The sequence below is a fragment of the Mustela nivalis genome (genome assembly GCF_964662115.1).
Source record: "Mustela nivalis genome assembly, chromosome: 1".
NCBI lineage: Eukaryota > Metazoa > Chordata > Mammalia > Carnivora > Mustelidae > Mustela > Mustela nivalis.
In genome coordinates, this window is record NC_139020.1 from 184091979 (window position 1) to 184119710 (window position 27732).

General features: G+C 42.7%; 1 protein-coding gene and 1 long non-coding RNA gene across 10 annotated transcripts in view; one reads left to right on the forward strand and one right to left on the reverse strand.

Moving 5' to 3' along the window:
* LOC309862833 (uncharacterized protein) overlaps positions 1 to 27732 on the forward strand; it is a 472598-nt gene that overhangs the window by 420171 nt on the left and 24695 nt on the right. For both annotated transcript variants that reach the window (XR_014310731.1, XM_082727170.1), the window contains one exon: positions 19398 to 19512. The gene's annotated coding sequence lies outside the window, so the exon portion shown is untranslated. The remainder of the gene's footprint in view (positions 1 to 19397; positions 19513 to 27732) is intronic.
* The window catches only part of LOC309862847, a 385689-nt gene that overhangs the window by 258004 nt on the left and 99953 nt on the right, over positions 1 to 27732 (reverse strand). For all 8 annotated transcript variants that reach the window (XR_014310741.1, XR_014310742.1, XR_014310743.1 and 5 more), the window contains exon 2: positions 16784 to 17090. This is a non-coding gene — a long non-coding RNA (uncharacterized lncRNA). The remainder of the gene's footprint in view (positions 1 to 16783; positions 17091 to 27732) is intronic.

Genomic DNA, 27732 nt, shown 5'->3' on the forward strand with positions numbered 1-27732 from the left:
AAAAAAAAAAAAAAAAACCCACTCCTGAATTTCTCAGAATGAATGGCTTCTCACCTTTGTTCTCCAAATATGTCATTTGGTGCACCTATTACCATTAGGTATTAATGACTGTAACTTGTATGTTTCTCCATCTTCCTTGGCCTAAATAGGGAATGTTTGTGGGGTTTGCCTTCACAGCGTCTATTCCGCCCTTCTTTGGGTGTCAGCGTCCTGAGTTTCCTTTGGGGAACAACCCCTCCCCCACTGTCAATCCCTGTAAGTTAGGTTGGCTTCTTCTCTGTTCTAACTCCAGGATTGCTCTTGTGACCCAGCTTGGCCCATCAAAGCACCACCTCCTCTGGACTCCGTGACTGGCTTGCGAACAGGTCCATGATTGATCATGGCCAATCAAGGCTAAGCCTTGGACTTTTGCTGGAATGAACAAGAGAAAGAAGCTGGAGAGGGAGGAGAGATGGAGGCGTGGAAACTCTTCTTCTTTTCTCTAAGATTTGAATCAGATGGTTTAAAATCTGGAGTCACCAAGTAGAGAAGTCTGTGTTGTAGTAAAGCAGACACAGAAGAAATTGGAGTAAAAATATTCAAAGAGGCCAAATCCTCATGACATTCGCTTTGCCTACTTGGTTTAGTCAGTGCTACTCCAAGTTTTTCAAGTATGTAACCTTTAATACTTACATACTTAAGTTTTCAGATTCTCGCAACCCAAAAGTCCTAACGATAACTGCCTAACAGTGCATCTGACATGGAGAGCAAATTGCTCGGAAAATATTCTTTGAGCGAATTAAATGGAATCCCTGCAAACTGATATTTGTCCATGTGTCAAAGTCCTAAATCAAGAGGACCATTGGGCTTCCCACTTCCTTTTGGTTTTAAGACTTATAAGTACTTGAAATGTGTTTGCTAAAGACTTTACATTCTCCCCTAGCACATGACACCACCAGAGGAAAGATGCATTGTGGTTGAAATCAGGTAGCAAAGGCCAAGGCTTAGTATGAGCCTGATTTTTCAACCCATCTGCTTCATCACTCCTGAGGATCGTTTGATAGTTTCTGGGGATGTGGGGGGTGAGATGTTTGGAATACCATTTCCTACTCCTTAGGAAAAATGAGATCAGAATATTCTAGTGTCCTGGTATTTTTCTTTATCCAAATTCATCTGTCCCCAGGCATCTTCCTACAATAATAGTAGACACGTTTTAGAGTTTCTGAACTGCTCACAAACATTCCCTGAGGTTAAGGGACTGACAGAAGCCACGCTTGGGAATTTCACAGATAACTGAACCAGGGGTGGAAGCCTGAAGCATGGTGGGTCAATTTTCCCCAGAAATCTGGAATTAGAGCTGAGAGATAGAGAATGGACTCGATCCAGTCATTTAATGTGCCTGGAACTACAACACATGGCCTGGGGAGCTGTGGGTGCGCATCTTTTCCCCACCATGTGGAATAAGGAGCAGAGAAGATGAGTCTGCTGGGACAAAAGAAAATGAAACAGGTGTGCAGATACAAGCAGAGAAGGAGAGTGTATACACTCTGGTCCCTGCCATCCCTACAGCTCACTATTCTAGAATTTTCTGAGGCCTCACTGCATTTCTGCTCACAATTCCATTATAGCACCTCTGCATCTTTGTACTAAATCCTCATTTTTTCATGAAGCTAACCCAACTTGATGTCTGGTGCAACCAACCATAAAAAGAAAAAGAAAAGAAAAACCTCATATTTTAGCCAAAATAAATAAATAAGCAAATAAATAAATAAAATCTTAAGATGAGAAAACGTGAGAAGAAATACCCCAGTTGAGAGAAACAAAACAAAAATTATCCAGAGAGTTGGCAACTGTCATTCTAAAATCATTCAAGAGATGTCTCTCAGCTCTGAGAAGAGAAAGAGAAAGCTCCTCAGTCAGCCAGCTGTGCAGAACTGAAATTGAATGGACCTACTCCGCGGATTCACCAAGTTGCCGAAAGTAAATTCCTTCCCGCAGTCTTCAGCCTGCTGCTGAGCCATGAAATGTATCCCCAGCAAAACAATTCCTTTCCAAGTCCTGTCCCAGGACTTCGTAAAGTTGTCAGCACACAAGAGCTAGAGCAACTCGCAAGCCAAGAGATGTCACGTTTGCATCACTGTTGACATGTAGACTAATGCTCAGATGGCCCGTTAAGTAGATGGACGTATATGTTCTGCACAAAAACAGAACCCAACTGGTGGCTGGACAGCCCTGCCCTGGCTCTGTATGGCTGGAAACCCCATTTGGCTCAGGAAGGAGAAACAGACATGAGAATCGTGTCAAAACACATTAGTGTATTTTTTTCAGCCATTGCATTCCCTTATTGGGATCTAATAAAGCTAAGGAGATTTTGGTTACGAAATCTGCATTTCTTGCTCATCTTTGTTTTGAAAACACGTGTGGCATCATATGGATAAAGAACATCTTACTTGAGCTTCTGACCGATTCTCCCCAGCCCACAAACGGATTGGCATCCTCAGAAAAATAAAAATCTGTCCCTGCTCTTTTTTTCCTTATCTGTTTTCAAAGCACTGGAGCTATTAAAAGCAACAGAAAGCATGTCCCTTTTTATGCTCAAAAAAAAAAAAAAAAAAAAACAAAAAAAAAAACAAAACCAAAAAACAAAAAAACAACTAACCTTTCCCTTACTTTAATTGTAAAATGATTACTCACGTTATTGGACATCTTTTGGAAATATCTGGATAAAAATACCAAAGGCACATTGATGCAATCTGCAGATGATACTAAATTGGGAAATGCTGTTTTTATTATTAATGACCGTGGATCAGGCAACCAGACTCAAGAACAGCATGGGTGAGAAGGGAAGGGTGCAGTCGAGCAAGTTACATTTCTGAGAAAGGCAAAAGGAGCTATGAAAAATTAAAATGAATCTAAAAACCAGATGCAGTGTGAGTCGTGAACAGGTGAGCCTCGGAAATTCACTCTTCCAGCCAGCGGGGACATGCATGGATGGCCAATTAGAGATCTCCGTACACAGGGGAGTGAGAGCTGAGCTAATTCTGGTTCCACAAGTGGAGGCATTGTGTCTCAAAACAGATCTTCTTTTCTTCCAAAACATTAATAAGACCGCACCTGGCGTCGAGTGTGAAGTTCTGGAACTGTACTAGAATGACATTAAAACATACACGCGCGCACACACACACACACACACACACACACCCTTCTTTGTAATTTTTCAGGCTTTTCTTTTTTTTTCCCCAACAAAGAAATATACAACCACCTTCCTCTTCATGTTCTTAGCAATTCCTAACAATGTATCAGCCACTTCTCCTGACTAGGATCTTCCTTGAGCATACCTGAAGAAATATGGATGCCTAGTAAGCATTCCCAGATTCATGTACTGGACCCCAAGCTCTGTTCTTCTCAGGGCTCCCACCAAAGCTGCTGCTTTCCCCAGTTTTCCTTGTCTCGGTTCTTGGCACTGGACTCTTCCATGCACTCAGGCTTTACAGTGATCCTGGACTCCCTTCTTTCTCCCAAACCACATGTCCCATTCATTCGCCGCTCCTGTTGGTTCTAACTTCAAAATGGATCTGGCTTCTGCCCACATCACCACCTCCATTGCAGCCACATGGACTCACACTGCCAGGATCTCTTGTCATGGTTGTTGCATTAAATATCCGAGTGGGGGAGCGAGTGGTGCTGGGTGGCTCTGACAGTTAAGCGACAGACTCCTGGTTTTAGCTTAGGTAATGATCTCAGGGTCCTGAGATCGATTCCCACATTGGGCGCAGAGTCTGCTGGAAATTCTCTCTCTCCTTCTCCCTCTGCCCCGCCCCTCTCTCACACTCCCATGTGCTCTATTTAGTAAATTCTTTAAAAAACCATCCTAGTCGGAGTCTCTGCTTCTCTCTCTCTCTTTTTTTTTTTAAGATTTTATTTATTTATTTGACAGAGAGTAGTTGGAGAGGCAGGCAGAGAGAGAGAGGAGGAAGCAGGCTCTCCGCCGAGCAGAGAGCCCGATGCGGGACTCGATCCCAGGACCCTGAGATCATGACCTGAGCCGAATGCAGCGGCTTAACCCACTGAGCCACCCAGGCGCCCGTCTCTGCTTCTCTTAACATGAAGGTCAGCCCCTGTCATTTCCCTTCTCAGAAGTCTCCAGCGGTTTCCCAAATCAGCGTGTAGAAGTCGACAAGGCCCTCTGTGATCTGCCACCACTTACTCCCATGACCCCATCTTCTACTCCTGCCTCAGCCACTCCACTCCAGCCACACGGGGCCTCCTTGTTATCCCCACAACACGCCAGGAAGATTCCTGTTTTGTCTTTGCACACGGCTTCCCTGTGCCTGGAATTCTTTTACCCAGATATGAACGTGCTTCCCTCCCTCAGGTCTTTATTCCAGAATCTGCAGTGCAGCCTTTCCCAATGCCCAGATGATACATGCGATCCACATTCACATCACATGTCCTTTCCCCTCTATCTGCTTTATCTTTCTTCCTTGTACCTATCATCAGTGACCATGCTCTGTGTGTTTCTTATTTATCTGTCTCTCCCCTGATAGACACACCCAGAATATACATTCCTGCCATTGTTTGCTTTGCTCTGTTTTATTCCCACACCTAGAACAGTGCTTATCACGCAGGAGGAGCTCCATAAATATTTGCAGGAAAACAGAATGCAACCTGATGTTTGTTGGCATGTTCAGGGTGCTTTCATAATCAACACCCTTGATCAGAATCAGCATAGTCCAAAAACTATCTAAATTCAAATCCAGAGAGCAGGTCTGAGTTGCTTTTCAAGTAACTTTGTTTGTTGACACAGTGCATGTATCCTCCACTCGGAGGCTAAACAGCACTGTTTTCTAAGCGAGCACCATTTCTAGCTAGAATGCTATAGTGCTGTATTTGTGATCTGTAGGGAATATATTTTCAGGAGATGCAACAGCCAAGCTAGAGAGGCATCTTTTTTTTTTTTTTTAAGATTTTATTTATTTATTTGACAGACAGAGATCACAAGTAGGCAGACAGGCAGGCAGAGAGAGAGGAAGAAGTGGGCTCCCCGCCGAGCAGAAAGCCCGACTCGGGACTCGATCCCAGGATCCTCAGATCATGACCTGAGCCGAAGGCAGAGGCTTTAACCCACTGAGCCACCCGGGTGCCCCTAGAGAGGCATCTTTTTTAAAAATCTCAGAAATAAGGAAATTAATGCTCAAAAAATGGAATCTAGTGCAAAGAACACTGACTCCGCAATCAGACAAGAACCAACACTGTCAGGCAGTGTTCTCAGCACTTACCTGTATTAATTTGTTCAGCATTCACTACCACCCCAGGAGATAGGATTTATTGTCTTTACACCCAGTCTATGGATGGGAAAAAGAAGGCAGAGGGAGTGGCAATCATTTACCCAACGCTAGATAACCCTTGGGGATGGTGTTTCGAATTTGAAACCAGGGTGCAGAGTCCGTGTTCTTTCTTTCTTTCTTTCTTTTTTCTTTCTTTCTTTCTTTCTTTCTTTCTTTCTTTCTTTCTTTCTTTCTTTCTTTCTTTCTTTCTTTCTTTCTTTCTTTCTTTTTTTAGATTTTAATTATTTGACAGAAAGAAAGCATAAGCCGGGAGAGCAGGAGAGGGAGAAGCAGGCTGCCCCCTGAGAGGGGAGCCATATGTGGGACTCGATCCCAGTACCCTGTGATCATGACCTGAGCTGAAGACAGATGCTTAACCAACTGAGCCACCCAGGCACCCCCAGAGTCCACGTTCTTAAGTGTATATGCCCTAAATCCTCACACATTTTTTTTTTTTAATCTCAGGAGCCCCTAACACTCCCAAAAAGTACCGAGGACCCAAAAGAGCTTTGTTTATGTGCCTTATACCTGTCAATAGTTACTGCATTTAAAATGAAACTAAATTAAAAAATACTCCTCATTAACTCATTTTAAACAACAATCGTATGCTAACTATATGTTATCATAAATAACATGTTAAGATAAATAATTATGTTTCCCCAAACAAAAAACATTTGGCTAAGAGTAGCATTGTTTTACATTTAATGTCTGACCTAGTGGAAGCTAGCTTGACGAGCCCATCTGCTTCTGCCTGCAACCTGCTATTTTATTCTGTTTTGATTGAAGGATACGAAGAAAATCCAACTTCATACAGTTACACAATTGGAAAAGAATAGTTTAATAGCTTTTCAGATAATTGTAGGTGTTCTTCTTTGACAGTATGCGAAAGTGCTACTTTTGATAGTATGACAACTGCTGTTTTCATAAAGGTTAGTTGTAGCATGGAATCCAAAATCACATCAAGAAATTTTTCATACTTTGTTATTATCAATTCCATGAGTTATTTTGTATTTTTGATGGCTCTTTTAGCCATGCATGTTTTGGGGTTTTTTTTAACACTATGCATTGGACATTTGGAAAATACCAGTTCAGTGAATTTTGCAAATCTTTAAAAAAAAATTTTTTTTTAACAGGCTCATTACTGTCACCGCTCTCATTGTAAAAAGGCCTTATGTAATGGAAAGCTGATAAGCTAATGGTGGCAGAGACACGTTTTCTAAAATTCTGATTTTTGCTTGAAAGTCTGAACTGTATTACTGACAACAAGTAATACCAGGCTATCATCCTGGGGACCTCTGCTCATTGATTTAGCATAGATTTCTAGGTGTTAGCTTCCAGTTATGTTTGTATCTTCCGAAAGTTTATTGATTTACCTGAGCGTGTTTGTCAGAAGTCCTCGTGTAATATAGCTAGGAGAAAAGTGACTTCAACTTATAAAATTAACATCACTATAAAAAGAATTAAAATTTTTGCCAAGGCAGCAATAGCTTTGCTGAGCAAGGCTTTTGAGCCATCAGGGCACATGCTAACACACACACACACACACACACACACAAAGTTAAAAAATGTCTTGGCATTTTTAAGCTAATCATTGTGACCACACAGGCCTCTTAAAAAACCTTTGACCAGTTGAAGGAATCTTCGACCACACTGAGAATTGTCTCACTGTACTGGCCCATCTCTCGCATCCAAACCCGCCCCATTACAAGCTGTGCCCCTCCAGCTTCTCCAAGTTTCTTCAGTTTCCTCACCTGTAAAATGCAGCTATTAAAACATAATTCAGGTCTCACAAAATGAACTTGAAAAGTTGAGCTAATCCTACATTAAGCTCTTGGAGAAGTTTCCAGCACACAGAAGGTGCTGGAAACGTCACTTTCGAGATCTTTGCCGAAATGCATAGCAAGTTATTGGCAAAGCATACCTTTAGCTCCTGCCTGGAGTTTCCTGGTTCTTTCATAGAAACCCAAGTTTCTCTAGGGTTGTTGTGACAACAAGGAGCAAAGGAGCCATTTCAGCTGATTCAGTGGGGTGAGTGGTCGTCCTCATTCATGTCCTCGCCCAGACGTGGAAGCACTTGGGGGCATCATTAAGAATATGTATGGCCAGCACTTAGGTCATGAATTTGCTGTGTCCTCACTCTGTGACTTCCTGCTAGTTTTCTAAGCCTCAGCAATCTCTTCTATAAAACTGGATAACAGCACCTGCCTTATGCAGACACTGTGATAACTGAATGAGGCAATGCACAGAAACAGTAGGGTACCAGGCCTGTGTAAATGTTCAGGAATGGTGAGCTGCTTGCTACCACCATAGTAAGGACTATTGGGGTTACCTGCGGAGCTCAGCTCACCGTCACATCCTCAGGGAAGCCTTTTCTGACTGTTTCATGAAAGCACCTGATTGTATAATCTCATTGCTCCTATACCTCTCCTTCACCGGACTTGGTATAGTTGTATTTCCATAGGGGATCATCTGATGGCTCTTTATCATGCACACTAGGCTCTGAGCTCAAAAATGTCAGGGACGGGGTCTGTGATGCTCACCACTTTATTCCAACATCTGGCTCTGTGCCCAGCACTAAGCAGGCTTCAGTAAATATTTATTGAAGGGATGAATGAAATAGTTAATTTAGTAGCTTGGCAAAGCATAGCTTTCCCCCAGTATATAATTTATCTGAACGTCCTCTAGCACGCACTTGTTACTCAAAGAATGATCTGCAGACCAGGAATAGCCACCTAACCCGGGAGCTTGCTGGAAATGCAACGGGTCTCACTCCAGAAAAAAAGATTTTACTTATTTATTTGACAGACAGAGATCACAAGTAGGCAGAGAGGCAAACAGAGAGAGAGGAGGAAGCAGGCTCCCTGCTGAGCAGAGACCCTGACGTGGGACTCGATCCCGGGACCCTGAGATCATGACCTGAGACAAAGGCGGAGGCTTTAACCCACTGAGCCACCCAGGTGCCCCCTAAAGGTGCATTTTAATAAAATCCCCAGGTGATTCATATTCTTACCAAAGTTTTAGAAGTATGGACAATTGCCTACTCTTCACCAGTCCCGGGGGCGGGCGGAGGGGGGGGGCAGAGAAAGAGAGAGGGGGGGGGAAAGGAGAAGATAACGGGAGATAGGGAAGGAGAGGGAGCCAAGTGAAGGGAAAAGAAGGGGTAGGGGGGAGAGGAAAGGCAGGGCAGGGGAGGAGCAAAGGGGAGGGGAGGGAAGTAAAAGGGAGGTGGAGAGGGGGAAGGGGAGGAGAGAAAGGGAGGGAAGGGGAGGGAAGACCAAACAATCACTAAATTTCCTGGATAAAACAGCACCGCCTTCCCTAAGTCCAGGTCTCATTACATTCCCAATACAAACATTATTACAAATATTACCATGTCTACAAACCAGCTGCATTTAAAATTCTTTTTTTCAGGCTGGGCCAGGCTGCTCTTATTTCCTATTCACATATGATTTTTTCCAGAAGACTATTTTGGTCTCAGCTGAATAATTTATTTCAGAGACTTTACATCCTAAAATATTCTCTGGAGGAGACAGAAACACCATCTGTGCCCACTTCTGGAAAAAAAACAGCCCCAAACCATGAAGTAGGGGGTGTCATTTTCATTACAGAGTTGCAAAATGTGAATGCTTGCTTGTCTACCACAACCTCAGAGAGGAGAGAAAACACACATACCAAAATCCCTGCTACCATAATAGCACCAAGCCAGCCCCGCTCCGAAACAGCCCAAAGAGATTATAAAAATATGCATGGCACCCAGTTGACCCCTGGAAAAATTACAGCCTAGCTTTTTAATGAAAAGGTTATTATTCTTAGAATTTATTTCCACTTCTGAATGGGGAAGCGCCTTCATCATTGGGTAGTGGTATGCAAGAACTCGAAGAGATTTCAATGAATGATTCATTTGCCTGTGTTCAATCTTACACAGTTCGTGGGGTAGGATTTCAAAATCCCCTTTGTTGCTGTGTTCTCTGCTCCCAAGGGGAAGAAATGGGCCGGGCCAGAAGCAAGGCACCTTTCATTCCTTTGTGTCCTGCCTCCACCAGGGCATTGACCTGGCAAGATCTGAATCTTCGAGCTGATGGTTATCAAATGGCATGTGAGGGTCCTGCGACATGTTTTCTGCAGCTTCTTCCTTGCCTGGGACTGTCTTCTCTGGGACCCTCCCTTCCATCTCCTACGCAGGTACGCAGGCACAAAATGCTGCCTCGGGAGATAAAGAAGCTGCTGCGTCTGTAGGTTTAATGCCTACAGTGGGTCTGCCCGTGTGTCACGGTCTTCCCCCACCCTAGCTTTTCCTGTGGGTCCTGCTAGGGTCCCAGTCACAAACACATGTTGAGAAGGGGACATTAGGACAACCAGAGAGTGAACACAAGATAGAAATCCAAACCGAAGTAACATAGCAGGGAGAGACTATGGCTGTACTTGGGAATCACCTGGGAGTCCCGGTGATGCCCAGGCCATATGTCATTATCAGTTCAACCTGACTCTGCGGGAGTTAGACACAGGCATTAGGATTTTGTTTTCCCCGATGCTTCCCAAGCTTTCCCGGAGTGTCCCGATGCTTTCCCGAAGCCTCCCAAATGATTCTCATGTGAAATCAAGTTTGAGAACCAATTATTGTTTCAAGGTGGTGTGATGGGGAGGGGGGGGGCGGGTGGAGGGGTGTTGTGTAGACCAAAAACAACCTCAAAATAACTCCAGGAGGATTCTTGGTACTCAGCGATCCTTGAACTGGGCCAGTTCAGTTCCTAAGCAAAGCTTAGGAAACATTTGTTGTCAAGTCAAATTTGTTTATGTTGAGTGTCAAATACCCCATCAATTAAAGCAGATAAGCCTAGAACCCTGATCTTTTAATAATCTTCACGTGGATGCCCACAATCTCTGTACCAGGCAATTCTCTGTACCAACAATGCAAGTTACTGGTGATTTCATGATAATGCCGGTGATGATATGAACATGATTATAATTACCAGTAACAACTAACATACACTCAGTGCCTAAGCACTATACACATCTACCTTTCTTTCTTAGAAGAGTGTGTGGAAAAAAAGAGAAAGAAAGAGCGTGAGCATGAGCAGGGCAGGGGCAGGGCACAGAGGGAGAGGGAGAGAGACAATCTTAAGCAGGCTCCATGCTCAGTGCAGAACCTGATGGGGGGCCCTCATGACCCTGGGATCATGACCTGAACCGAAATCAAAAGTCAGATGCTTAATCAACTGAGCCACCCAGGTGCTTCTGTTACACATTATTTCTAACTTAGTCATCCTATAAACACTAAGGTACATCCTATTAGCATTTTTCTTGCCTATGAATGAGATTTGAAGAGGCTAAGTAACTTGCCCAACTTGACACAGCTAGCACATGCCAGGGATTGGAAATCTCATCTCACATGCTGTAATGAATTAGGCAAGTGAGACAGTATTCCACTTTTTAATTAATATTTTATTTATTTTATTTTGGTGTCCCCAGAGCTATGCCCATGATATTTTGGGCATAAAGCATTTGAGGAATTAGATATTTTCCTGCCCTCACAGCCTGGTGTCGAAAACAGATACATGATGATTACCATATAATATATTAGTGGCTACCTGAAGTATTCTTAGAAAGCAAATCAGGGGCAATAAATTCTGTTTAGGTAGACAGAATGGTGTCAGGGGAGGTTTACTAATAGGAGAGGGTATCTTCTAGAGCACTTTAAAGACTAAAGAGGAGTCTGCCAAGCAGAAAAGAAAGAAGCATGCCAAATGGGCTGAACAGAAGGAGCAAACACACAGGCTTAAAATTTTAATGATTTCTAGAGAACTGATCAGCTTCTGGTAAGGGTCCTTGAAATAAAGTGCATTGGGAATTACCAAGAAGCTTGTTGAAACACACATTGCTGGGCCCAAATCCCAGAGCTTTTGACTCAGTAGGACCGAGTGAGACCACAAATTTGCATTTTTAATGAGTTCTCAGGTGTTGCTTATCCTTCTCGTCCAGGGACAATACCATGTTGAGAGCATGGTCTACTTAGCAGGATCACCTGGAAACCCCCACAGCTTGTGTGTGTGTGAGACACAGACCAAAGTCAGCCAGACTCACATCGAACAAAAGTCTCTGAAGAGATGAGGATTTCTTTTCTTGTTGGTTTTGGGAGCAATTCATCCTGAAGCAGTCCAGTGGGAGGAAGCAGAGAAGCCATACCTCGGGACTGAAACGAGGGAACCTGGGCTTTTCCTGCATCTGTGCCCCACCAGTGCCCCTATTCATGTGCTCGTGAAGGCCTGAGGCTAGAGGAGACCAAGCACACTAGATCTTTTGTTGTGCGAGCAAGTATTTCTGTCCAGTTCGGAGGAAGGATGGCATTTTTTACATCTCTTCCTGCAGTTTTGGCCCTGTGTCTGCTGGACCACAGGTGAGTTCCTGTGTTTATCACCAACATGATCTGTTGACTGCCAAGGGCCACAGGGGCGCGGGGGGCGTGGGGTGGGGGGAAGACAAGTCGGGACTGCTCTCACATGCAAAGAATGGAGAGGGTGCTGGAATGCCAGGCTCATGGGGGAAGGCCTGGGACAGATGACCTCCTTGTGAAATCATTCCTTTTCCTCCATCTCTAATTCAATTATCACGCTTTGCTTCTCTCATTCTCCAGGATGGAAAAATCTAGACTGCCTCTGTCATTGCTCCTCAACCCCCCTTCTACAGGGGTATGCAACCCTTCCAGGCCTGCCTCCAATTTTAGGGTCTTCCTCTTTTAACACCCACCCTATGTAGGACAGATCCCAGCTAGATCTGGACATCCTCTTTGCCCAATAATTGGGGAACTTGAGGCATCTAGTTCCAATGCCCGATGTTGTCACAAGGCTGGTTTCCCAGCTGTCAGCCAATAGGTATGTGTACATTCCTGGCAGGGACCCTCCCAGACCCCACCACTACTCCCAGGATTTGAGAGAGAGGAGTAGGAATCGCCTACCAGAGAAAGGAAACAAAACCGTGTTGTTTGGACTCGTGTTCCATGTTTGTTTTCATTTGGAATGCAATTCCCCATTACTCTCTTGTAATCTTCTAGAAAGTTTCTAGAAGCCTACTGAGTAGTCCACTTCGTTACTGGCCAAAAGCGATGGAAACCCTGTCTTCCAGTTTGGGATTTCCATTTTCTTGCTGTTTGGTCAGGAAGGAGGAGAAAACGTTCGATGATCTAAAAAGCAAATAGTACCTGAGGCCAGACAAGCCTGGTGCCGTGGGCTGCACCAGAAGCCTGTGCTCCATTTCTTTCAGGGAACGGGAGCTTTATCATCAGTATTATTGATGAGACTCTGGCTTCCTTTCCAGAGATTAAGTATTTTTGTCATCATGTCTATTATTCTTCACAAGAACCCAATTAGGGAAGATTGCCTCAACAGAGGAGGCTGATTAAATTCACAGATTTATTGCAAAACCACTTTGGGACTTGTGGAAAATGAGTTTCACTGCTGAGCTTCCTTGCTTTAAAGGAAAAAAAAAAGTCAAGCTGTAAGACTGCATCCTGGAGTATCCATCTATAACAGATCATAAAATACCCATAACATGCACACAGTTTATCTTTCTCCAGAGAGGCTCGAGATGCTTCTTCTGGGCTCATAGTATCTCCCCAAGGGGTAGGTGGTGGTTTCTGCGTTCCTGGGACACAAGAGGGAATTCTGACCCAGAGCAGGATGAGGTAGGCAGAGGCCAAAGAGAAGATTTTGCTTTGCAAAGCTTACAGCCCATTGGCTCAGGCAGACCCTTGTTATCTGGGTCCCAGAAAAGTTGCTGTAAGTAGGAATGATGTAAACGAAATCTGATTTTTCCATAGAAATGAGGACGGCATTGAGGTTTGCTGACCCCAAACCCAATGCCCAAAATATTAATGAAACAACCACAAGCATTATTTTAAAACTTGTAACTTGCTAGTGAGGATATCCAGGACAAATCCCATACTCCCACCACAAAAGTCTCAGGTTTTGTTTATTTAAGGCAGCCTTTCCCCAGTTGTTTTCTGTACAACATTAACCTCAGAGGACGCCCTGGAAAGAAAGGTTTATGGTGATAAAATTGGGGCAGTGCTGCCTATTGGGTGCTCCTTGATTGGCAATCCTTATTAACACAATCAAAATAACAGCTAAGTCTTACTCAAAGTCTGCCAGAGCCAAGTACCTGACGTATTGTAACTCACCCAGCCTGAGGCAGATACTGATTTACGCCATTTTGCCCATGAGGCAAGGGGGGCATGGAACAGTTAAATGGGTTGCCTGGTTAAAAGGTTCAAGGTCTAGCCAGGTTTCAAATCTGTTCTCATCCTGAAATGCATGCTCTGAACCTCTAAGCTTCATCACGTCTTCACTGTGTAGCTACCTGGTCACATGGCTGTGTCTGTGTTTTTGTTTTGTTTTGTTTTGTTTTTTTTCCATTATTGCTTCTTTATACAATTGAGTCCATCCCTAACTGTCACGGTGGGTCATCTTTTGTTGGCATCCTTCATGTGTATGCATGAGCACAGAGCCAGGCTGGGATCATCGTAGGTGATACCGTCCCCTCACATCAAGCTGTCATGCTTCCATCTCATATGGCCTTGGTATAAGTGCTTGAAGCATGCTTTAGTGGATTTTCATCAGTATCTCTGACAGTTTATAGATAAACAAAGATGTAAGGGAGACAGGATGTGTCTGAGTTTATTTACCCTGTCTTTGGCAAGAGAGTCTTCGTCTACAACATGAAAGTGAGTCAAAAGCAAAAGTGGGATAAAAAATGACACCCAGGGTATAACGTTAGCCCTTGTGTTTGTGGGCTTGGGATTTCTTGCACCACTGGCATCTAAGTAAGTAGGAGCTGATGGTGTATTTGATCGGAGCGATGTCAGGGGAAGGGTGAGGAGTAGAGACAGAATATTCTGCACCATCAGTTTCACCCTGAAGAAATCCTTCATTAAATTTAGGAACCGGGTTGTCTGCTAATCATTTTACCAAAGGGTGTTGGCTCAGGAAATGGACTTTTCAAGGGTGGGGAAGAGAAGAATGTGAATGATCAGTAGCGGACCCTCCCAGCAGCGGCAGAGTCAAAAAGTATGAGATGTGGTGTGGTGGGTTGTGTCTGGTTGCACAGGGCACCTAATATCCGCCATCATTCTTGATCCCAATTAAGTCTGCCACTTTCTATAAATGCCTGTGTGCTCTGAGAGCCTCCACGTGAAAGGATTTGCCCTTCCTTTGCCCCCTTGATCAGCCAGAAATAATTTAATGAGCACCTATGCTACATCAGTGTTTCCTTTACACACAGGCCTGTTCCCTGATGTGGTCTGTTTGAGGCTCAAGATGTTTTTTGTTGCTGAAACTGTGCTCCATGCTTTCCATGGATTATCTCCTATATCCACACCAGCCTTAATAGAGCCCACTATGAGCTGTGGGTTATGGAAGAGTAAACCAAGGCTAGAAGAGGAGAAATGGCTTGTTGAAAGACATACAGCAGGAAGGGACAGAGCCAGGAAATTAACTGTACAACCATGAATGTGAAAGCCTATACCGTTTACGGCTATCAGATGCCAGATAAGTGAGTGGGAACCCCTTCACCACTGTTTGCATGGACTAGATGTTTAGGAAGTATAAAGAGAAAAAGAAAATTCTTGATTTGTGTCTTAAAAATCAGTATTATTACTAATTGGGTACGTGGGACCTCTGATGTTGCTGGAACTAAAAAAAAAAAAAAAATCAGGAGATCATTTATTTTAGGGAAAACACTAACTATATGGATAAAATTCTTCTGGGTAAAAAAATGCAAAGAACGCCAGTGCTGCTGGCAGCCAAAACAGACTACCTCTATTGTGGCTGTGATTGAGATATTAGAATTTGCTCTTTCTTCAGCTATATAGAAGGTACTTGAAACAATCCTGAAATGGAATTTAATTCTCTCACAAAATGCATGCAAGTAAGCCCACTTTTTTTTTTTTTAAGATTTTATTTATTTATTGGACAGAGAGAGAAACCACAAGTAGGCAGAGAGGCAGGCAGAGAGAGGAGGAAGCAGGCTCCCCGCTGAGCAGAGAGCCCGATGCACGGCTCCATCCCAGCACCCTGGGATCATGACCTGAGCCGAAGGCAGAGGCTTAACCCACTGAGCCACCCAGGTGCCCCAGTAAGCCCACTTTTTAAAATTTAGGTGATGACCAGTAATCTCATGAATGTGAAAATGCCAGTGGGGGTGGGGCAACCATTCTGGTCTCAAACAAGTTTTTTTTAAAAGATTTTATTTATTTATTGGACAGAGAGGGAGATCCCAAGTAGGCAGAGAGATAGGCAGCGAGAGAGAGAGAGGGAAGCAGGCTCCCTGCAGAGCAGAGAGCCCAATGCAGAACTGGATCCCAGGACCCTGAGATCATGAGCTGAGTCGAAGGCAGAGGCTTAACCCGCTGAGCCACCCAGGCGCCCCTCAAACGAGCTTTAAATATTAAGCAGAAGCTCTTCAGCAGTAAAAAGAAACGAGCTATCCACTCACAAGAAGACTTGGGGGAGCCTTTAATGCATATTGCTAAGGAAAGACACCAATCTGAAAAGGAAACTACGTACTGTATGAGTCCTACTGTAGGACATTCTGGAAATGGTAAACCTATGGAAATAGTAAAAGGATTAATGGTTGCCCTGGTTGCCGGGAGAGAGGGATACATTGGCTGAGCACAGAGGATTTTTAGGGCAAGGAAGCCATTGTGTGTGACACTGTAAAGGTGTATACATGTCACATGTATCCACATGATACACATGTCACATGTATACATGACATTTGTGACGACTCCTAGATGGTGCCATACAAAGAGTAACATAATATAAACTCTGGATTTCAGTTAATAACAATGTATTTATACAGGCTCATCAGTGACAACCAATGGACCACACTAATGCAAGATGTTAATAATGGGGAAACTGCAGAAGAGGGCAAGAAGTCGAGGGGAACTCCATACTTTCTGCTCAACTTCTCTATAAATCTAAAACTGTTCCCAAAAAAAAAAAAGAAGAAGAAGAAGAAGAAGTAACAGACTTCTTTTTTTTTTTTTTTTTTTTTTTTTTAAGCAAGAAGAGAATCACACTGTTTTTCAGCATCCTAGCATCTCCGTAGATGATAGTGCCCTTGTCGGAAAAAAAAAAATTAAAAAATTTTGATAATCCACTCAGTGCGTAATACTAACTCAGTGCTCCGGTTGTGACAACCAAGGAATATACGAAAGGTCAATTTAAACGTCTCAGTGGGTTGGAAAGACAAAGCAGACTTTGTGCTACAATAGAACTCATCCCATGGAACCATGGAGATGGCAGGAGATAAAACAATACCCTTTATCGCCAGCAGATTAACTAGCAAGGACATGTTCTTTCTATTTATCCTATAGGCTCCTAAGGACAATGGGCCTTTTGTCCTTACACCTGTTGAAAGGGGAAGGAGCCCCTAACAGAGACCTAGTGGGGTTTATGTGAGGCCATGCAGTTCGGATTTCTTACCTTCGTCTCTGATGGTACATCCCGTTTCATAATATGCCTTCCAGCAGGGGAACTTGGAGACAGAGCCTTCAGCGTTCGAAGGGAAAAAGCAGGTCCGAGTTTTATTTGAGAAGAATGATGGACTATAGAAATCCATGGAGGAGGGCAGGATAACAAAGTAGTGGCATGTTCTGGCTCTCAGCCAGACACCAGACACGAGTTCCGGGAGGGTCCTGCTTCTTCCCTCTCCTCAGCTTTTAGCACCAGGCACAGCGTCAAGGCTCAACAGAGGTGAAGACTGCTGGATTAACAAACCTCCAGGACTTTGCTAGGGAAAAGGAAACAGCAAAATAATTCATCAAGATTGACAGCTGATTTTTCCAGCTGTTTCACGAAGTTTCCAGATAAACATGTCTGGGAGCACATGTGTGCTGATGAATTTTTTCATTCTAAATTCTGGCTTGTAATGGGATCTGTTGGTTTTACTGCCTTCTTGGGGATAGGGGGGAACACTCCAATTTTCTTTAGGGCAACGAAACTTCCTCTTAATTTTGGTGTGTGAAGTTTGATTTTAATACTTCCTTTTGGCTCGAAGGGACGGTCTGAGGCCCGAGCCCAGCCAGTTAGTGTTATTTCCCCTTGGCCTCAGTGAAATTCAGAGAAAGATGTATAACTCAGGCTGAACCCATGAGAATCCCACCTGGGATTTTGCTGCTTGATTTGGAAAGAAGTGCTATTTTGGTTTTCTTTTCTTTTGGTTTGGTTTTTTGCTATAACTTAAGAAATGGATAAAATGCAAGTCTAGGGTTGCTAGTCAACTTCTTAGCCACCACTTGGGAAAAATACTCTTGGAAAGAAAAGCCAAAATAGAAGAGAACTGAACTGAAAGATAGAGAAAGAAAAAGTCCTGGTAAAAATATTTGAGCAACTTGAACCAGCCAAGCCTAAACTCAACCCATTTCCTGGACCCTTCAAAGAGATGGGCCACTAAATTCCCAGGATTTCAACCACCTTATAACCAATTTTATAGATAGATAGATAGATAGATAGATAGATAGATAATCTCCAAATATATGACCACTGAATTCATTTTTCATACTTATTGAAAAGTTCTGAGCCGCTTCCATTCATACGTCCATATCCTTCATATTGAAATCTATTAGGAAAATTCTAACTGGGATGTGTTCTGTCCAGAGCCACCCCATATATCTTTGAGGCTCTTCACCCCTCCAGATGGACAAGGATAATATCTGAAATGAAGAGACCTTGAATTTTTATGTCCAAATTCCAACAAAAGGCAGAATTCTCCTTTGTCAAACATCTCACTTCACCACAAACTTTAAACCTTTTTGTGGCTTAGGAAAAGTTGGCACATGGCAGAGCCCTGCTGAACAGATTGAGACATCAGAGAATGGGCCCTTGGCCATGCCTGGCACACATTCTGAAGACATGGCCCCATGCCACCTTCCCCCTCACATTCAATGTGTCATTAACACTAGGAGTGGGCTCAAGAGCTAGGGCAACTTGGACTTGAAACATAACCTTGAAATTCATGGATGGATTTGAAGGATGAAAAAGAAGGCTCTGTAGCTCTTCAGCCAACTCTAGCCATTAGAATAAGAACTCCCATCAATTGAGTAAGCTGTAGCACACATAGGGCTAAAGACTCTTCTTGCATTATCCCTTTGAACCCTCATCACAACCCTATGTTTTAGATCCTATTGTAATCCTCATTTTAACAATCGAAGAAATTTGACCTAGGAAACTTAGTGAACCTTCCCTGGATCACTGAGCAGGATTCAGACCTAAGCAGTAGGCAGGTTCTCCATCATAGCACAACGTTGCTTGCTAAGAATGAAAAGAGCACCCGGATCATGGCTATAGAATGGTGGCAATGACTGTTATGATGGAAGGAGGCTTAAGCATCATGTAGCCTGACAGAAAACCTGAGGCTGAGGGAGATCAGTGACTTCCCCAAAGCCACATAGCAAAGATAAAGAACCAGACACTGAAATCTAGCCTTGAAGCCCCAGTTCCTTTTCACTGCATGCCTTGTTATTTTCAGATACGTATACAACGCCACACACATCAAGTTATTCAACACGCACTGCTATTATAGATACACAAGTTATTCTAAAATATGTGCATACCACTCGGCAAATGACAACCATCCTGAGACTATCTGTATCTTTCCTTAGGACTCCTGGATCTCTCCACAACTCCCCACAACAAGAAGTTAAAGGGCTGTCCCCTGTGGCCAATTCCCAATCTGATTAGTCGATCCCATCCCTCAGTTAAATATTTTTAGTATGAGCTCTCCTCAACACAAAAGCCCGCACACATACTCTTCTCCCTCTGGATAATGGGAAATTAATGAATGGATCGCCGGCTACATCTCCGTCATTTGGGATAACAATGTCGTCTCAAGTATAAGAGGTAGATGAAAGCTAATCAGGCCAACTGTATACAGGACAGCCGAGGAGAAAGTTCTGTCCCAGCATTCAGAGACTCTGAGTCCTTCCAGGTGTGGGTTAAAATGTTCTCTCCCTGCAGAGAGGAAGTTCAGAGCGTATGAATTGTCAGAGGCAAGAAGGGTCTTGCCCCCACCTCTCTCACCTTTCTTCTTTCTTTCTAGAATGGCAGAGCCATTCCTCAAGTCATGAGAACCCTACGGACAACAAATGGAAATACAAGGAAAGCTTGCCTGCTGCAGAGACAGCTAACCCAGTGCCTTTGGAAGACAATGGGAGGTAAGCCATTCTTTTCCGACTTTTCTCAGCTGCAGAAATGGAGGAACGAATTGCCCTGATGCATAGAATACCCAGCATGAGTCAACCCACCCTGTGCTACTCGCCCATCTGAAAACCATCTAGACAATGACCTATCTTCATGAGATGAGGGTTTGCAGAGAATTGACTCAAGCTCTTTGAATATCTGTTCTCCTGTTAAGCCTCACCAGGATTTCCATATCACTGAAGAATCCTTAATTATGAATTATTAGGTATATCCATCAAGAACATCCTTTTATGGACCAGAGGTCTGTTTCATGGCATGAGGTCTGAAGTCAGAGATGAACCCTGCTCAAAAGCAAATATAGAAAAGGCCTGAAAATGCCATAGCCCCCTTTCCTTCACCTTATTCTCTGGATGTTGGCATACTTATTCCAGGCCTCTCCTCTGGACTATATTAGCATTCCACAGCACCTTATGATTTCCTTTTTTGTAGCAGTTATTGCATTTATAATTATTTTCTTAAAGCTTGTGTTCCTCTCTAAGCCCTAATACCCATGAGAAATGAGTGTGCATTACTCTAACATTTCCCCAGTACGTAGAAGGCTGTGTTGTTTGACAGTGGATATTCACTGATGGAAGAACATTGCACAATGTTGTCATGAAATCCTAGCTATTTACGGAGTGGGCCCTTTAACCCTCATTTGAATATATGGGAAAGACACTTAAAAAGACCTAAAGTCATCCATGAATACGTCAAGTTCTTTAGCTTCACCAACTCACAAAACACTTTCCAGTTCATCTTCTCTTCCTGTTTATTTAAATGCATTCTCTCTTACACTGTGATTTAAGGAAACTTCCATTCCATGTTATTTTAATTAGTGCATAACTGAGTTTTTCTCAGACTACAGTTCACAGACCAATAAGAGTTGGCTTCCTGTTCCTTGGGGTTCTGTGAATTCCCTATGAGATTTGTAAGATGTAAGCATATGCTGATTCATGCAGATGAACATTTAAAAACTGAATTGGGGGGGCACCTGGGTGGCTCAGTGGGTTAAAGCCTCTGCCTTTGGCTCAGGTCATGATCTCGGGTCCTGGGATCGAGCCCCACATCGGGTTCTCTGCTTAGTGGGGAGCCTGTTTCCCCCCCTTCTCTGCCTGCCTCTCTGCCTACTTGTGATTTCTCTCTGTCAAATAAAAAAATCTTAAAAAAAAAAAAACTGAATGGGGCCATATGATTTCAATATCTGCAGGCTTTAAAATATATCTTATGTTCTCTGCCCATTTCTTGATTGGATTATTTGTTCTTTGGGTGTTGAGTTTGCTAAGTTCTTGAGGAAGTAGAGATGCAACATGGGGGGTTAAGGGGGTAGGAGAAGAATAAATGAAACAAGATGGGATTGGGAGGGACACAAACCATAAGTGACTCTTAATCTCACAAAACAAACTGAGGGTTGCTGGGGCGGGGGGGTTGGGAGAAGGGGTGGGTTATGGACATTGGGGAGGGTATGTGCTATGGTGAGTGCTGTGAAGTGTGTAAACCTGGTGATTCACAGACCTGTACCCCTGGGGATAAAAATAAAATATATGTTTATTAAAAAAAATAAATTAAAAAATATATATATTTTAAATTCTCTAACACCCCTTCCTTCAGCAAATGGAGTCTCAATTTCCCTTCCCTTAAAATGCAGGCAGGACTTAGTGACTTGCTTCTAGGGAATGATGTGAGACAAAGTTCCCTTGCATGACTTTAGGGGTTAAATGAGAAAAGGTGATACCGCGTCCACCTGGCTCTCTGTCTTGGGGCAAGCATATGGGAGGCTACTATAAGAAATCTGGCTTTTGTGATACTGCCACCGTATTGTGACCAAATGGAGAGACTTTCTAGAGACAGCTAGTGGAGCCCCAACTATTCAAGTCATCCTAGTCCCGCTAGCAGCCAGGTGAGTGACAAAGACTTGGAGAGGACCCCAGCCTCAGCCACCAGCTGACTATGACCTCATGACAGGCCCCGAGCCAGAACTACCCAGCTGAGCCACTCCTGGGTTCCTGGCCCAAAGAAAGCAGCAGAGACAGGTGATTATTGCTGTCTTAAGTCACCCAGTTTGGGGTGTCCGTCACAAAGCAGTAGACAAGGACTCTGCTGTCCTGACTTGCAGCTGAGTTTGTGACCGCATTGCAACCACACATTCATTAAAGGCCAATGAGAAGAGAATACAGGCAGACTTAATAAATGCATGTCAAGTGAGGGATAAAGTTTTGCAAGAGTTCGAATAGAGAACAGTGACAAGTAAATAGCTCATCACCACCAGCTTGGTGTTTCTAGCAAGCTGAACTCAAAGGAATCTTTGTTCCGTCCATACCCTCCTCAAATTGCAAGCAGTTAGCAGGTTTCAGCAAACAACTTCAAGGACATTTAACAAATGCAGTCCGTTTTCATTGTTTTGGTTTTGTTTGGCTTTTTTGTTTTTTTGTTTTTTTCTGATTCTCTCGGACATTATAATTCCTTATATCGAGTTTTATATGTAATCATTTTAGTAACATTATAATAAAATACTTAAGTCAGCACAAGCGAAACACAATTATTGTTTCTTTAATAGGAATCTTAAGTTTGAGAATCAGGGAGGAACTTGAGATAGGCCTCTGTAACTATAACACACGACTACCTCGTTTACTGTTAAATGAAGGACTACCTACGACTCTTTCCCCTAGAGTATTTTTCTTAATTCTCCATATACATAAAAATTCGATTTCAAGCCTCCGTGGATCTGCCTGTAGGTCTCCCGCTTGTTGAAGTCTTGCATTCAAAACCCCTCTTGATGACAATGATGGTTTCCGTCTATGTATTCTTAGTACACATGGCCTGACTTCTCGATTAGCAATCATGTATTCCTCCTGCTCGTTTGTTTCAGCGAGAGGACGGCTATCTGTCTTTGCATTGCCCTTGACCACCCCTACTTAACCTTAACCTTAAATTACATTTTCAGTCAGACCATTATAAACGTAACTTTCAGATCTGGTGAACATTCATTTGTTTTTAGATTATGCTTAAACCAAACTACAGGAGCTTTACTTAGAGCTTATGTTAAATACACGTAAATGTGTATTTCTGTTTTATGTGGGTGAGTAGTAGCTATAAGGCATGGCTTTCTGTTACATGCTGTGAAAAATGTCCAGAAGTAGTTTGACTTCTTAAATAGAAACGTAGATCATTAATGATCATAATAACAATATATCAATCATTTATTCCACTCTTGCAGTACTTACATGGTATGGTATTAAACACTTCGTATATATTATTTTGTTTGATCCACAGAACTGGCTTAATGGTTTAGTAAAACTGTCGTTTTACAGATGCTCAGAAGGATGATCATGTGTTCTTAGATAACATCACTGGAAATAGAGGAGCTAAGATTTGAATCCACTAGACTGGCCTTTCTCAACTCAGAGTTCTCTTGAGTTCTAAATTCTCTTGACTCGTCATACTTTCTTGTTTGCGCTATTTCAGTAAAGCTAAGTCGTCATCAGTTGTAAGGGGTTCCACCATCAGGACAAGAAAGACAGTTAACGCTATAGCATGAAGCTTTAATACCAGAAATTTTACTTCATATTCACTTGAAAATGCTCTATGTAATAAACAGATCTAGTTAGACATCCATTGTTCCCTAACATTACTGTTTTACATAGAGAGACCAGAAAGCAAAAACAAATAAATGGAAGGAGGTATTTTTCTAAAGTTGAGCTCTTCTGAACAGTTTTGGAGATGAAGGTCATCGGTGTTTGTATTTTTCTGCGTTGTCATAGTCCATGTCAATGAGAAGACTGATGATGTAGCATTTCTTAAAAGAATGCTCCATCATTGGATCTGGATTTTCCTTCCAAACTGCTCTCATATTTTTTCCTGAACTTCAGTATGTATGTGCAGGCAAAGCTAATGCCCCTCATTTAAATATTTAAAAATGCACATCTTAGAGTCAATGGAATATGATATTATGTTTCCTGCAGACCATGTTAAAAAATCAACCATCCACAAATTCAAGTATTTTATGATATTTTAGTTATCCTAGGCATCTAGGTCTAATCTCAGATGTTAGCTTGCTATGGGTCATTAGTATACATTTATGTTGCCTTACTTACATTTCTCCATTTATTGAATGCTTATGATACATCAAGTACTGATCTAGGTCCTTTGCATGTGTTAATTCACCAAGGAAGCAGCATATTGTCCCATTGTATCAATAAGAAAACTGAGATTTAGAGTTTAAATAATTTTTTCAGTCCCATTGCTTCCTAATTGGCAAAGCCAAGATTTGACTTCAATCTCTTGGACACCAACATCCATTCTGCTAACTACTTTGCTATATTACCATCCACATAAACACACACATTGGCAGTGTTAGAATTGGTAACTGTTATTAATGATCCTTATTATGTGCTATGTACACTATTTTTACTTCCCTCAGCCTTCCCTCTGCCTGCACTGTGTATATAAAGTACCATGAATATGGGATTTTATTGACCCCTCTCCCCAAAGCCAAATATTAACAGTAACCCTTCAGGGACTGATCTGGATGTAATGGGCCAATATTTCTTGCAGCCCGACAATGCATCACTCCTATGGCTGTCTTGCTTTAAAGGTTTCTAGGGGAATTGTCTATAAAAATGACCACAGAATTGGCCATATCACAGGACTCTTACAAGCCATAGGTCCAGGCATGCCTATTTTACCACTGATCAGAAAATTTCATCCTGGCAACCATTCTATAGGAAATTAATGCTGCTTCCTCCCCATGTTTATGGCCCACCATATGAAAGGAAAGAATATGTATCATTGTTGTATGTAGTGCCTGAAGCTAAAGGTTTTCTCATTTAGCTGCTGCCCAGTAGAGCCATGCTTAGGTAATTACATTGCTTTTAAAAAGAAGGAAAATAATCTCAGAGGCACTCTGATCTCATTTTATAAGCTGGAGGTCAGTGGCACAAATACTGAGCAACACTCCTAAACTTTATGCCCGGCAAGTAACTAATCTAAGATTTACTTAGAAAATAAAGTGAAGCAGCTTTTATTAAATGTCAGGTCATGGATTTAGGGAACATTCATTTAAAGATTCCTCCCGTGGTACCCTGAGACAGTGCCTTCTAACAAATCAGTCCAGGTGTTTGGAAACAAGAGGATCCCTGTAATTTCTGGAACTCAAGAGCCATGCTTTGTTGGAGAAAAGTCATTTTCATCTGAAAAAGTTTGCAAGACACCATGAACTACTGCACTGGGCGAGATGTTCATGTCCTTCTTCCCACCTTCTCCTGTCTCAGAATCTGGTGCCACCATCCTCCCAGCTCCCCATCATCTTCTCAGCTCCCAGCTCTTGACTTGCCTAAACAACTCTTACTTGGTGCCTACCTGCCCCAGACAACTCTTACTGGACCCCTATCTGAAGTCCAACCTTGAGTTCTACTTCTTCCTGCTCAGTAAATCCTTAATCTGCCCACTTCCTTCTATCCCAACTGGCATTCCTTCCAGCCCCCACCACACCCCACCTGGACAGCTGCCTCGGCCTCAGCTTAATCTCTCTCAATAAGCCTGTCTGCCTCCAGTCTTGCTGTTGACGGGGAAACACAAAGTCTAACCTCTTCACCCCCTGGGTTCAACTCTTTGATGGCTTCCTGTGGCTCTTGAGATGAAGCTCCTAGTTTGTCATATCGCTTACAAGGCCCCTCATGATGAGGTCTCTGAGGACTTCTCTCTCCTCCCCTCCCCCACCCCCATTTCTCTACTTTGGACAAATGGAACAACTTTCAACAACCCGCTTGTCCCGCCTGCCGCCCCTCACACATGTGATTTCTCTGCCTTGAAATACCCTGTGCTTTCAAGTCCAAAGTTAGAGTTTACACCCTCTTAGAGTGACTTTGTCTATGGGCAGGCTAGTGCCATGCCCTCCGCCCTCTGCTCTCGTACCTCATGATTATCCTCTCCTTGAGTTAATTCTATAATTACCCCCTTACTTTCCTTTTTCACCATCTGTGACTTCCTTGAGAGCAGAAACAGTTTCTTGTTCACCGTCCTACATCAGGGCAGTGGTGGAAACCACTGCTGTACTGTGTATAGCCGTCATGGTACAAAGGACAATGGGAAGCAGGGTACAGATGCTCTTTTTAAAAACTTAAATATTGTTCCACATTTTTAATGTCTATCCTATCTTTATAATAAGTGGTATTTGTTTTCTCTGTTATGGACCTTGGATGCACAGGAGTGGATTAACTGTGATCTTTGTTCCATGACACAGTCATCACAAGCCCATGCGTGATGGGGCTTATATTTATTTGGCTTATATATTTATTTGGCTCCTTTATATCATAACACGCATCTCCAAATTCACTCTGCAAAGCAAAATCACAGTAGCTGACATTTACCCAGATGTAAACTCATTCTGTTCCGTACCCTTCCACCTGACCGGCCATGCTATCGTTACCATTCTCTCGCTTTCTATTTGAATAGTTTAATTGGCTCTGTGTTTCTAAACTTTACTAATGCTGGTTGTTTTTAACTTTACAAAAAGGATACCATGCAGACACTCTATTTGGGGACTTTTTTCCACTTAATGTCATGTCGCTGAGAGTCACGTTTATTGTACTGCTGTATCGTGCCACGGTTGATTTGGTTGGACTGCTCTGTTATGTTCCTTCGATGAATCTGCTACAATGTCAGCATCCGTTCGCCCAATGACAGGCACCTGGGTTATCACCCCGTTTTTGCCATTCTGCACAGCCGTGCTCTGAGTACCTGAGGGCCTGTCACCTATCGGACACTGAAAGCATTTCACTGGAGTAAAACTTCTGGGCCGTAGAGTATGGGAATCTTTAGGAGATAAGGCTGAACTAGAATACAATGAGCTAGCACCAATTTATAGTCCTATCAGTGTGTATGAAACCCAGTGCACCTGAATCCTCTCCAGTACTTGGTATTATCAACCTTTTTCATCTTGGTCACTCGAATACCAGTAATATGCTATCTCACATAATCTTGATTAGCATTTGCAATTATTCATAATATTAAGCATTTCTTCATGCACCTATTATACATATGTATTTTCTCTGAAAATGCTTATTCTTCTTTTTTGCCCATTTTTCTGTTGGATTGTTAGTGTTATTTGTATTGATTTCTGGGCATCTTAACATATCTGATACCAATTCTTTGGAGATTTTGTGTGCTTACTGTAGAATATCTTATAGAAGGTGGTAAGTTATCTTTATAATATCTTTAAGGTTTCCTGATGAATAAAGGTTGATAATGTAGTATACACATGACATTCAAAGGCACCAAAGTAGATTTCTGCATAACATGAAAATTACCTACTTTCTTATCTGATAAAATAGGCTGTGGTGGAGGTTTTACTGTGTAGTTGAGCTCTCTGGGAACTAGAACCTACTATTATCTACATTTCCATAAGGGCCTAGGCACTCAGCCAGCACTTGCTGGAATGAACTGAAATACTTTGTGGCAACAGGTACATTAATAAGAACATTTACCCTCTGAGTTGTTTAAACAGATGGCTTGTTTTAGAAGACCAAAAAAAAAAAAAAAAATGTAAAAGAAAATAAGAATGGGATTGATCTCCAGTTGATCCTCATGGTTGTGGAGAATCGGCATTTTGGGCAGGCTGTCTCAGGTGGTCCCATTCCTCCTTTTCTAAGACTGTATTTTTGGATGCCTTGGTATTTTGGGTATAGGTAATTTTTACTGACTCATCTGAAGGAGAGTTTTGCGTATACTGCAAAAATTCTCTTTGAAGCTAAAGGAAGGAAAGAAATAAAAATTAAATGCTCCTCCTTCTTAAAATGCCCTTTATGACTTAAAAATCTCCCCACCCCCATAAACAGATCTACCTATCTCTTTTTCTTTTTCATTCCTTAGCTCTCACACAGGCACAAAGCAAGGCATATCAATGTGGCCACTTTGATATGAAAGCATGATGTAAAATGTTAATTTTTTTTAAGATTTTATTCATTTATTTGACAGAGATCACAAGTAGGCAGAGAGGCAGGCAGAAAGGGGGTGTGGGGAAGCAGGTTCCCTGCTGAGCAGAGAGCCCAATGCAGGGCTTGATCCCAGGACCCTGAGATCATGACCTGAGCTGAAGAGAGGCTTAACCCACTGAGCCACTTAGGCGCCCCTAAAATGTTAATTTTTAAACTGCTTCTTTTCACCTAAAATGTGGAGTCAACCAACCTGTCTAAGGCTCT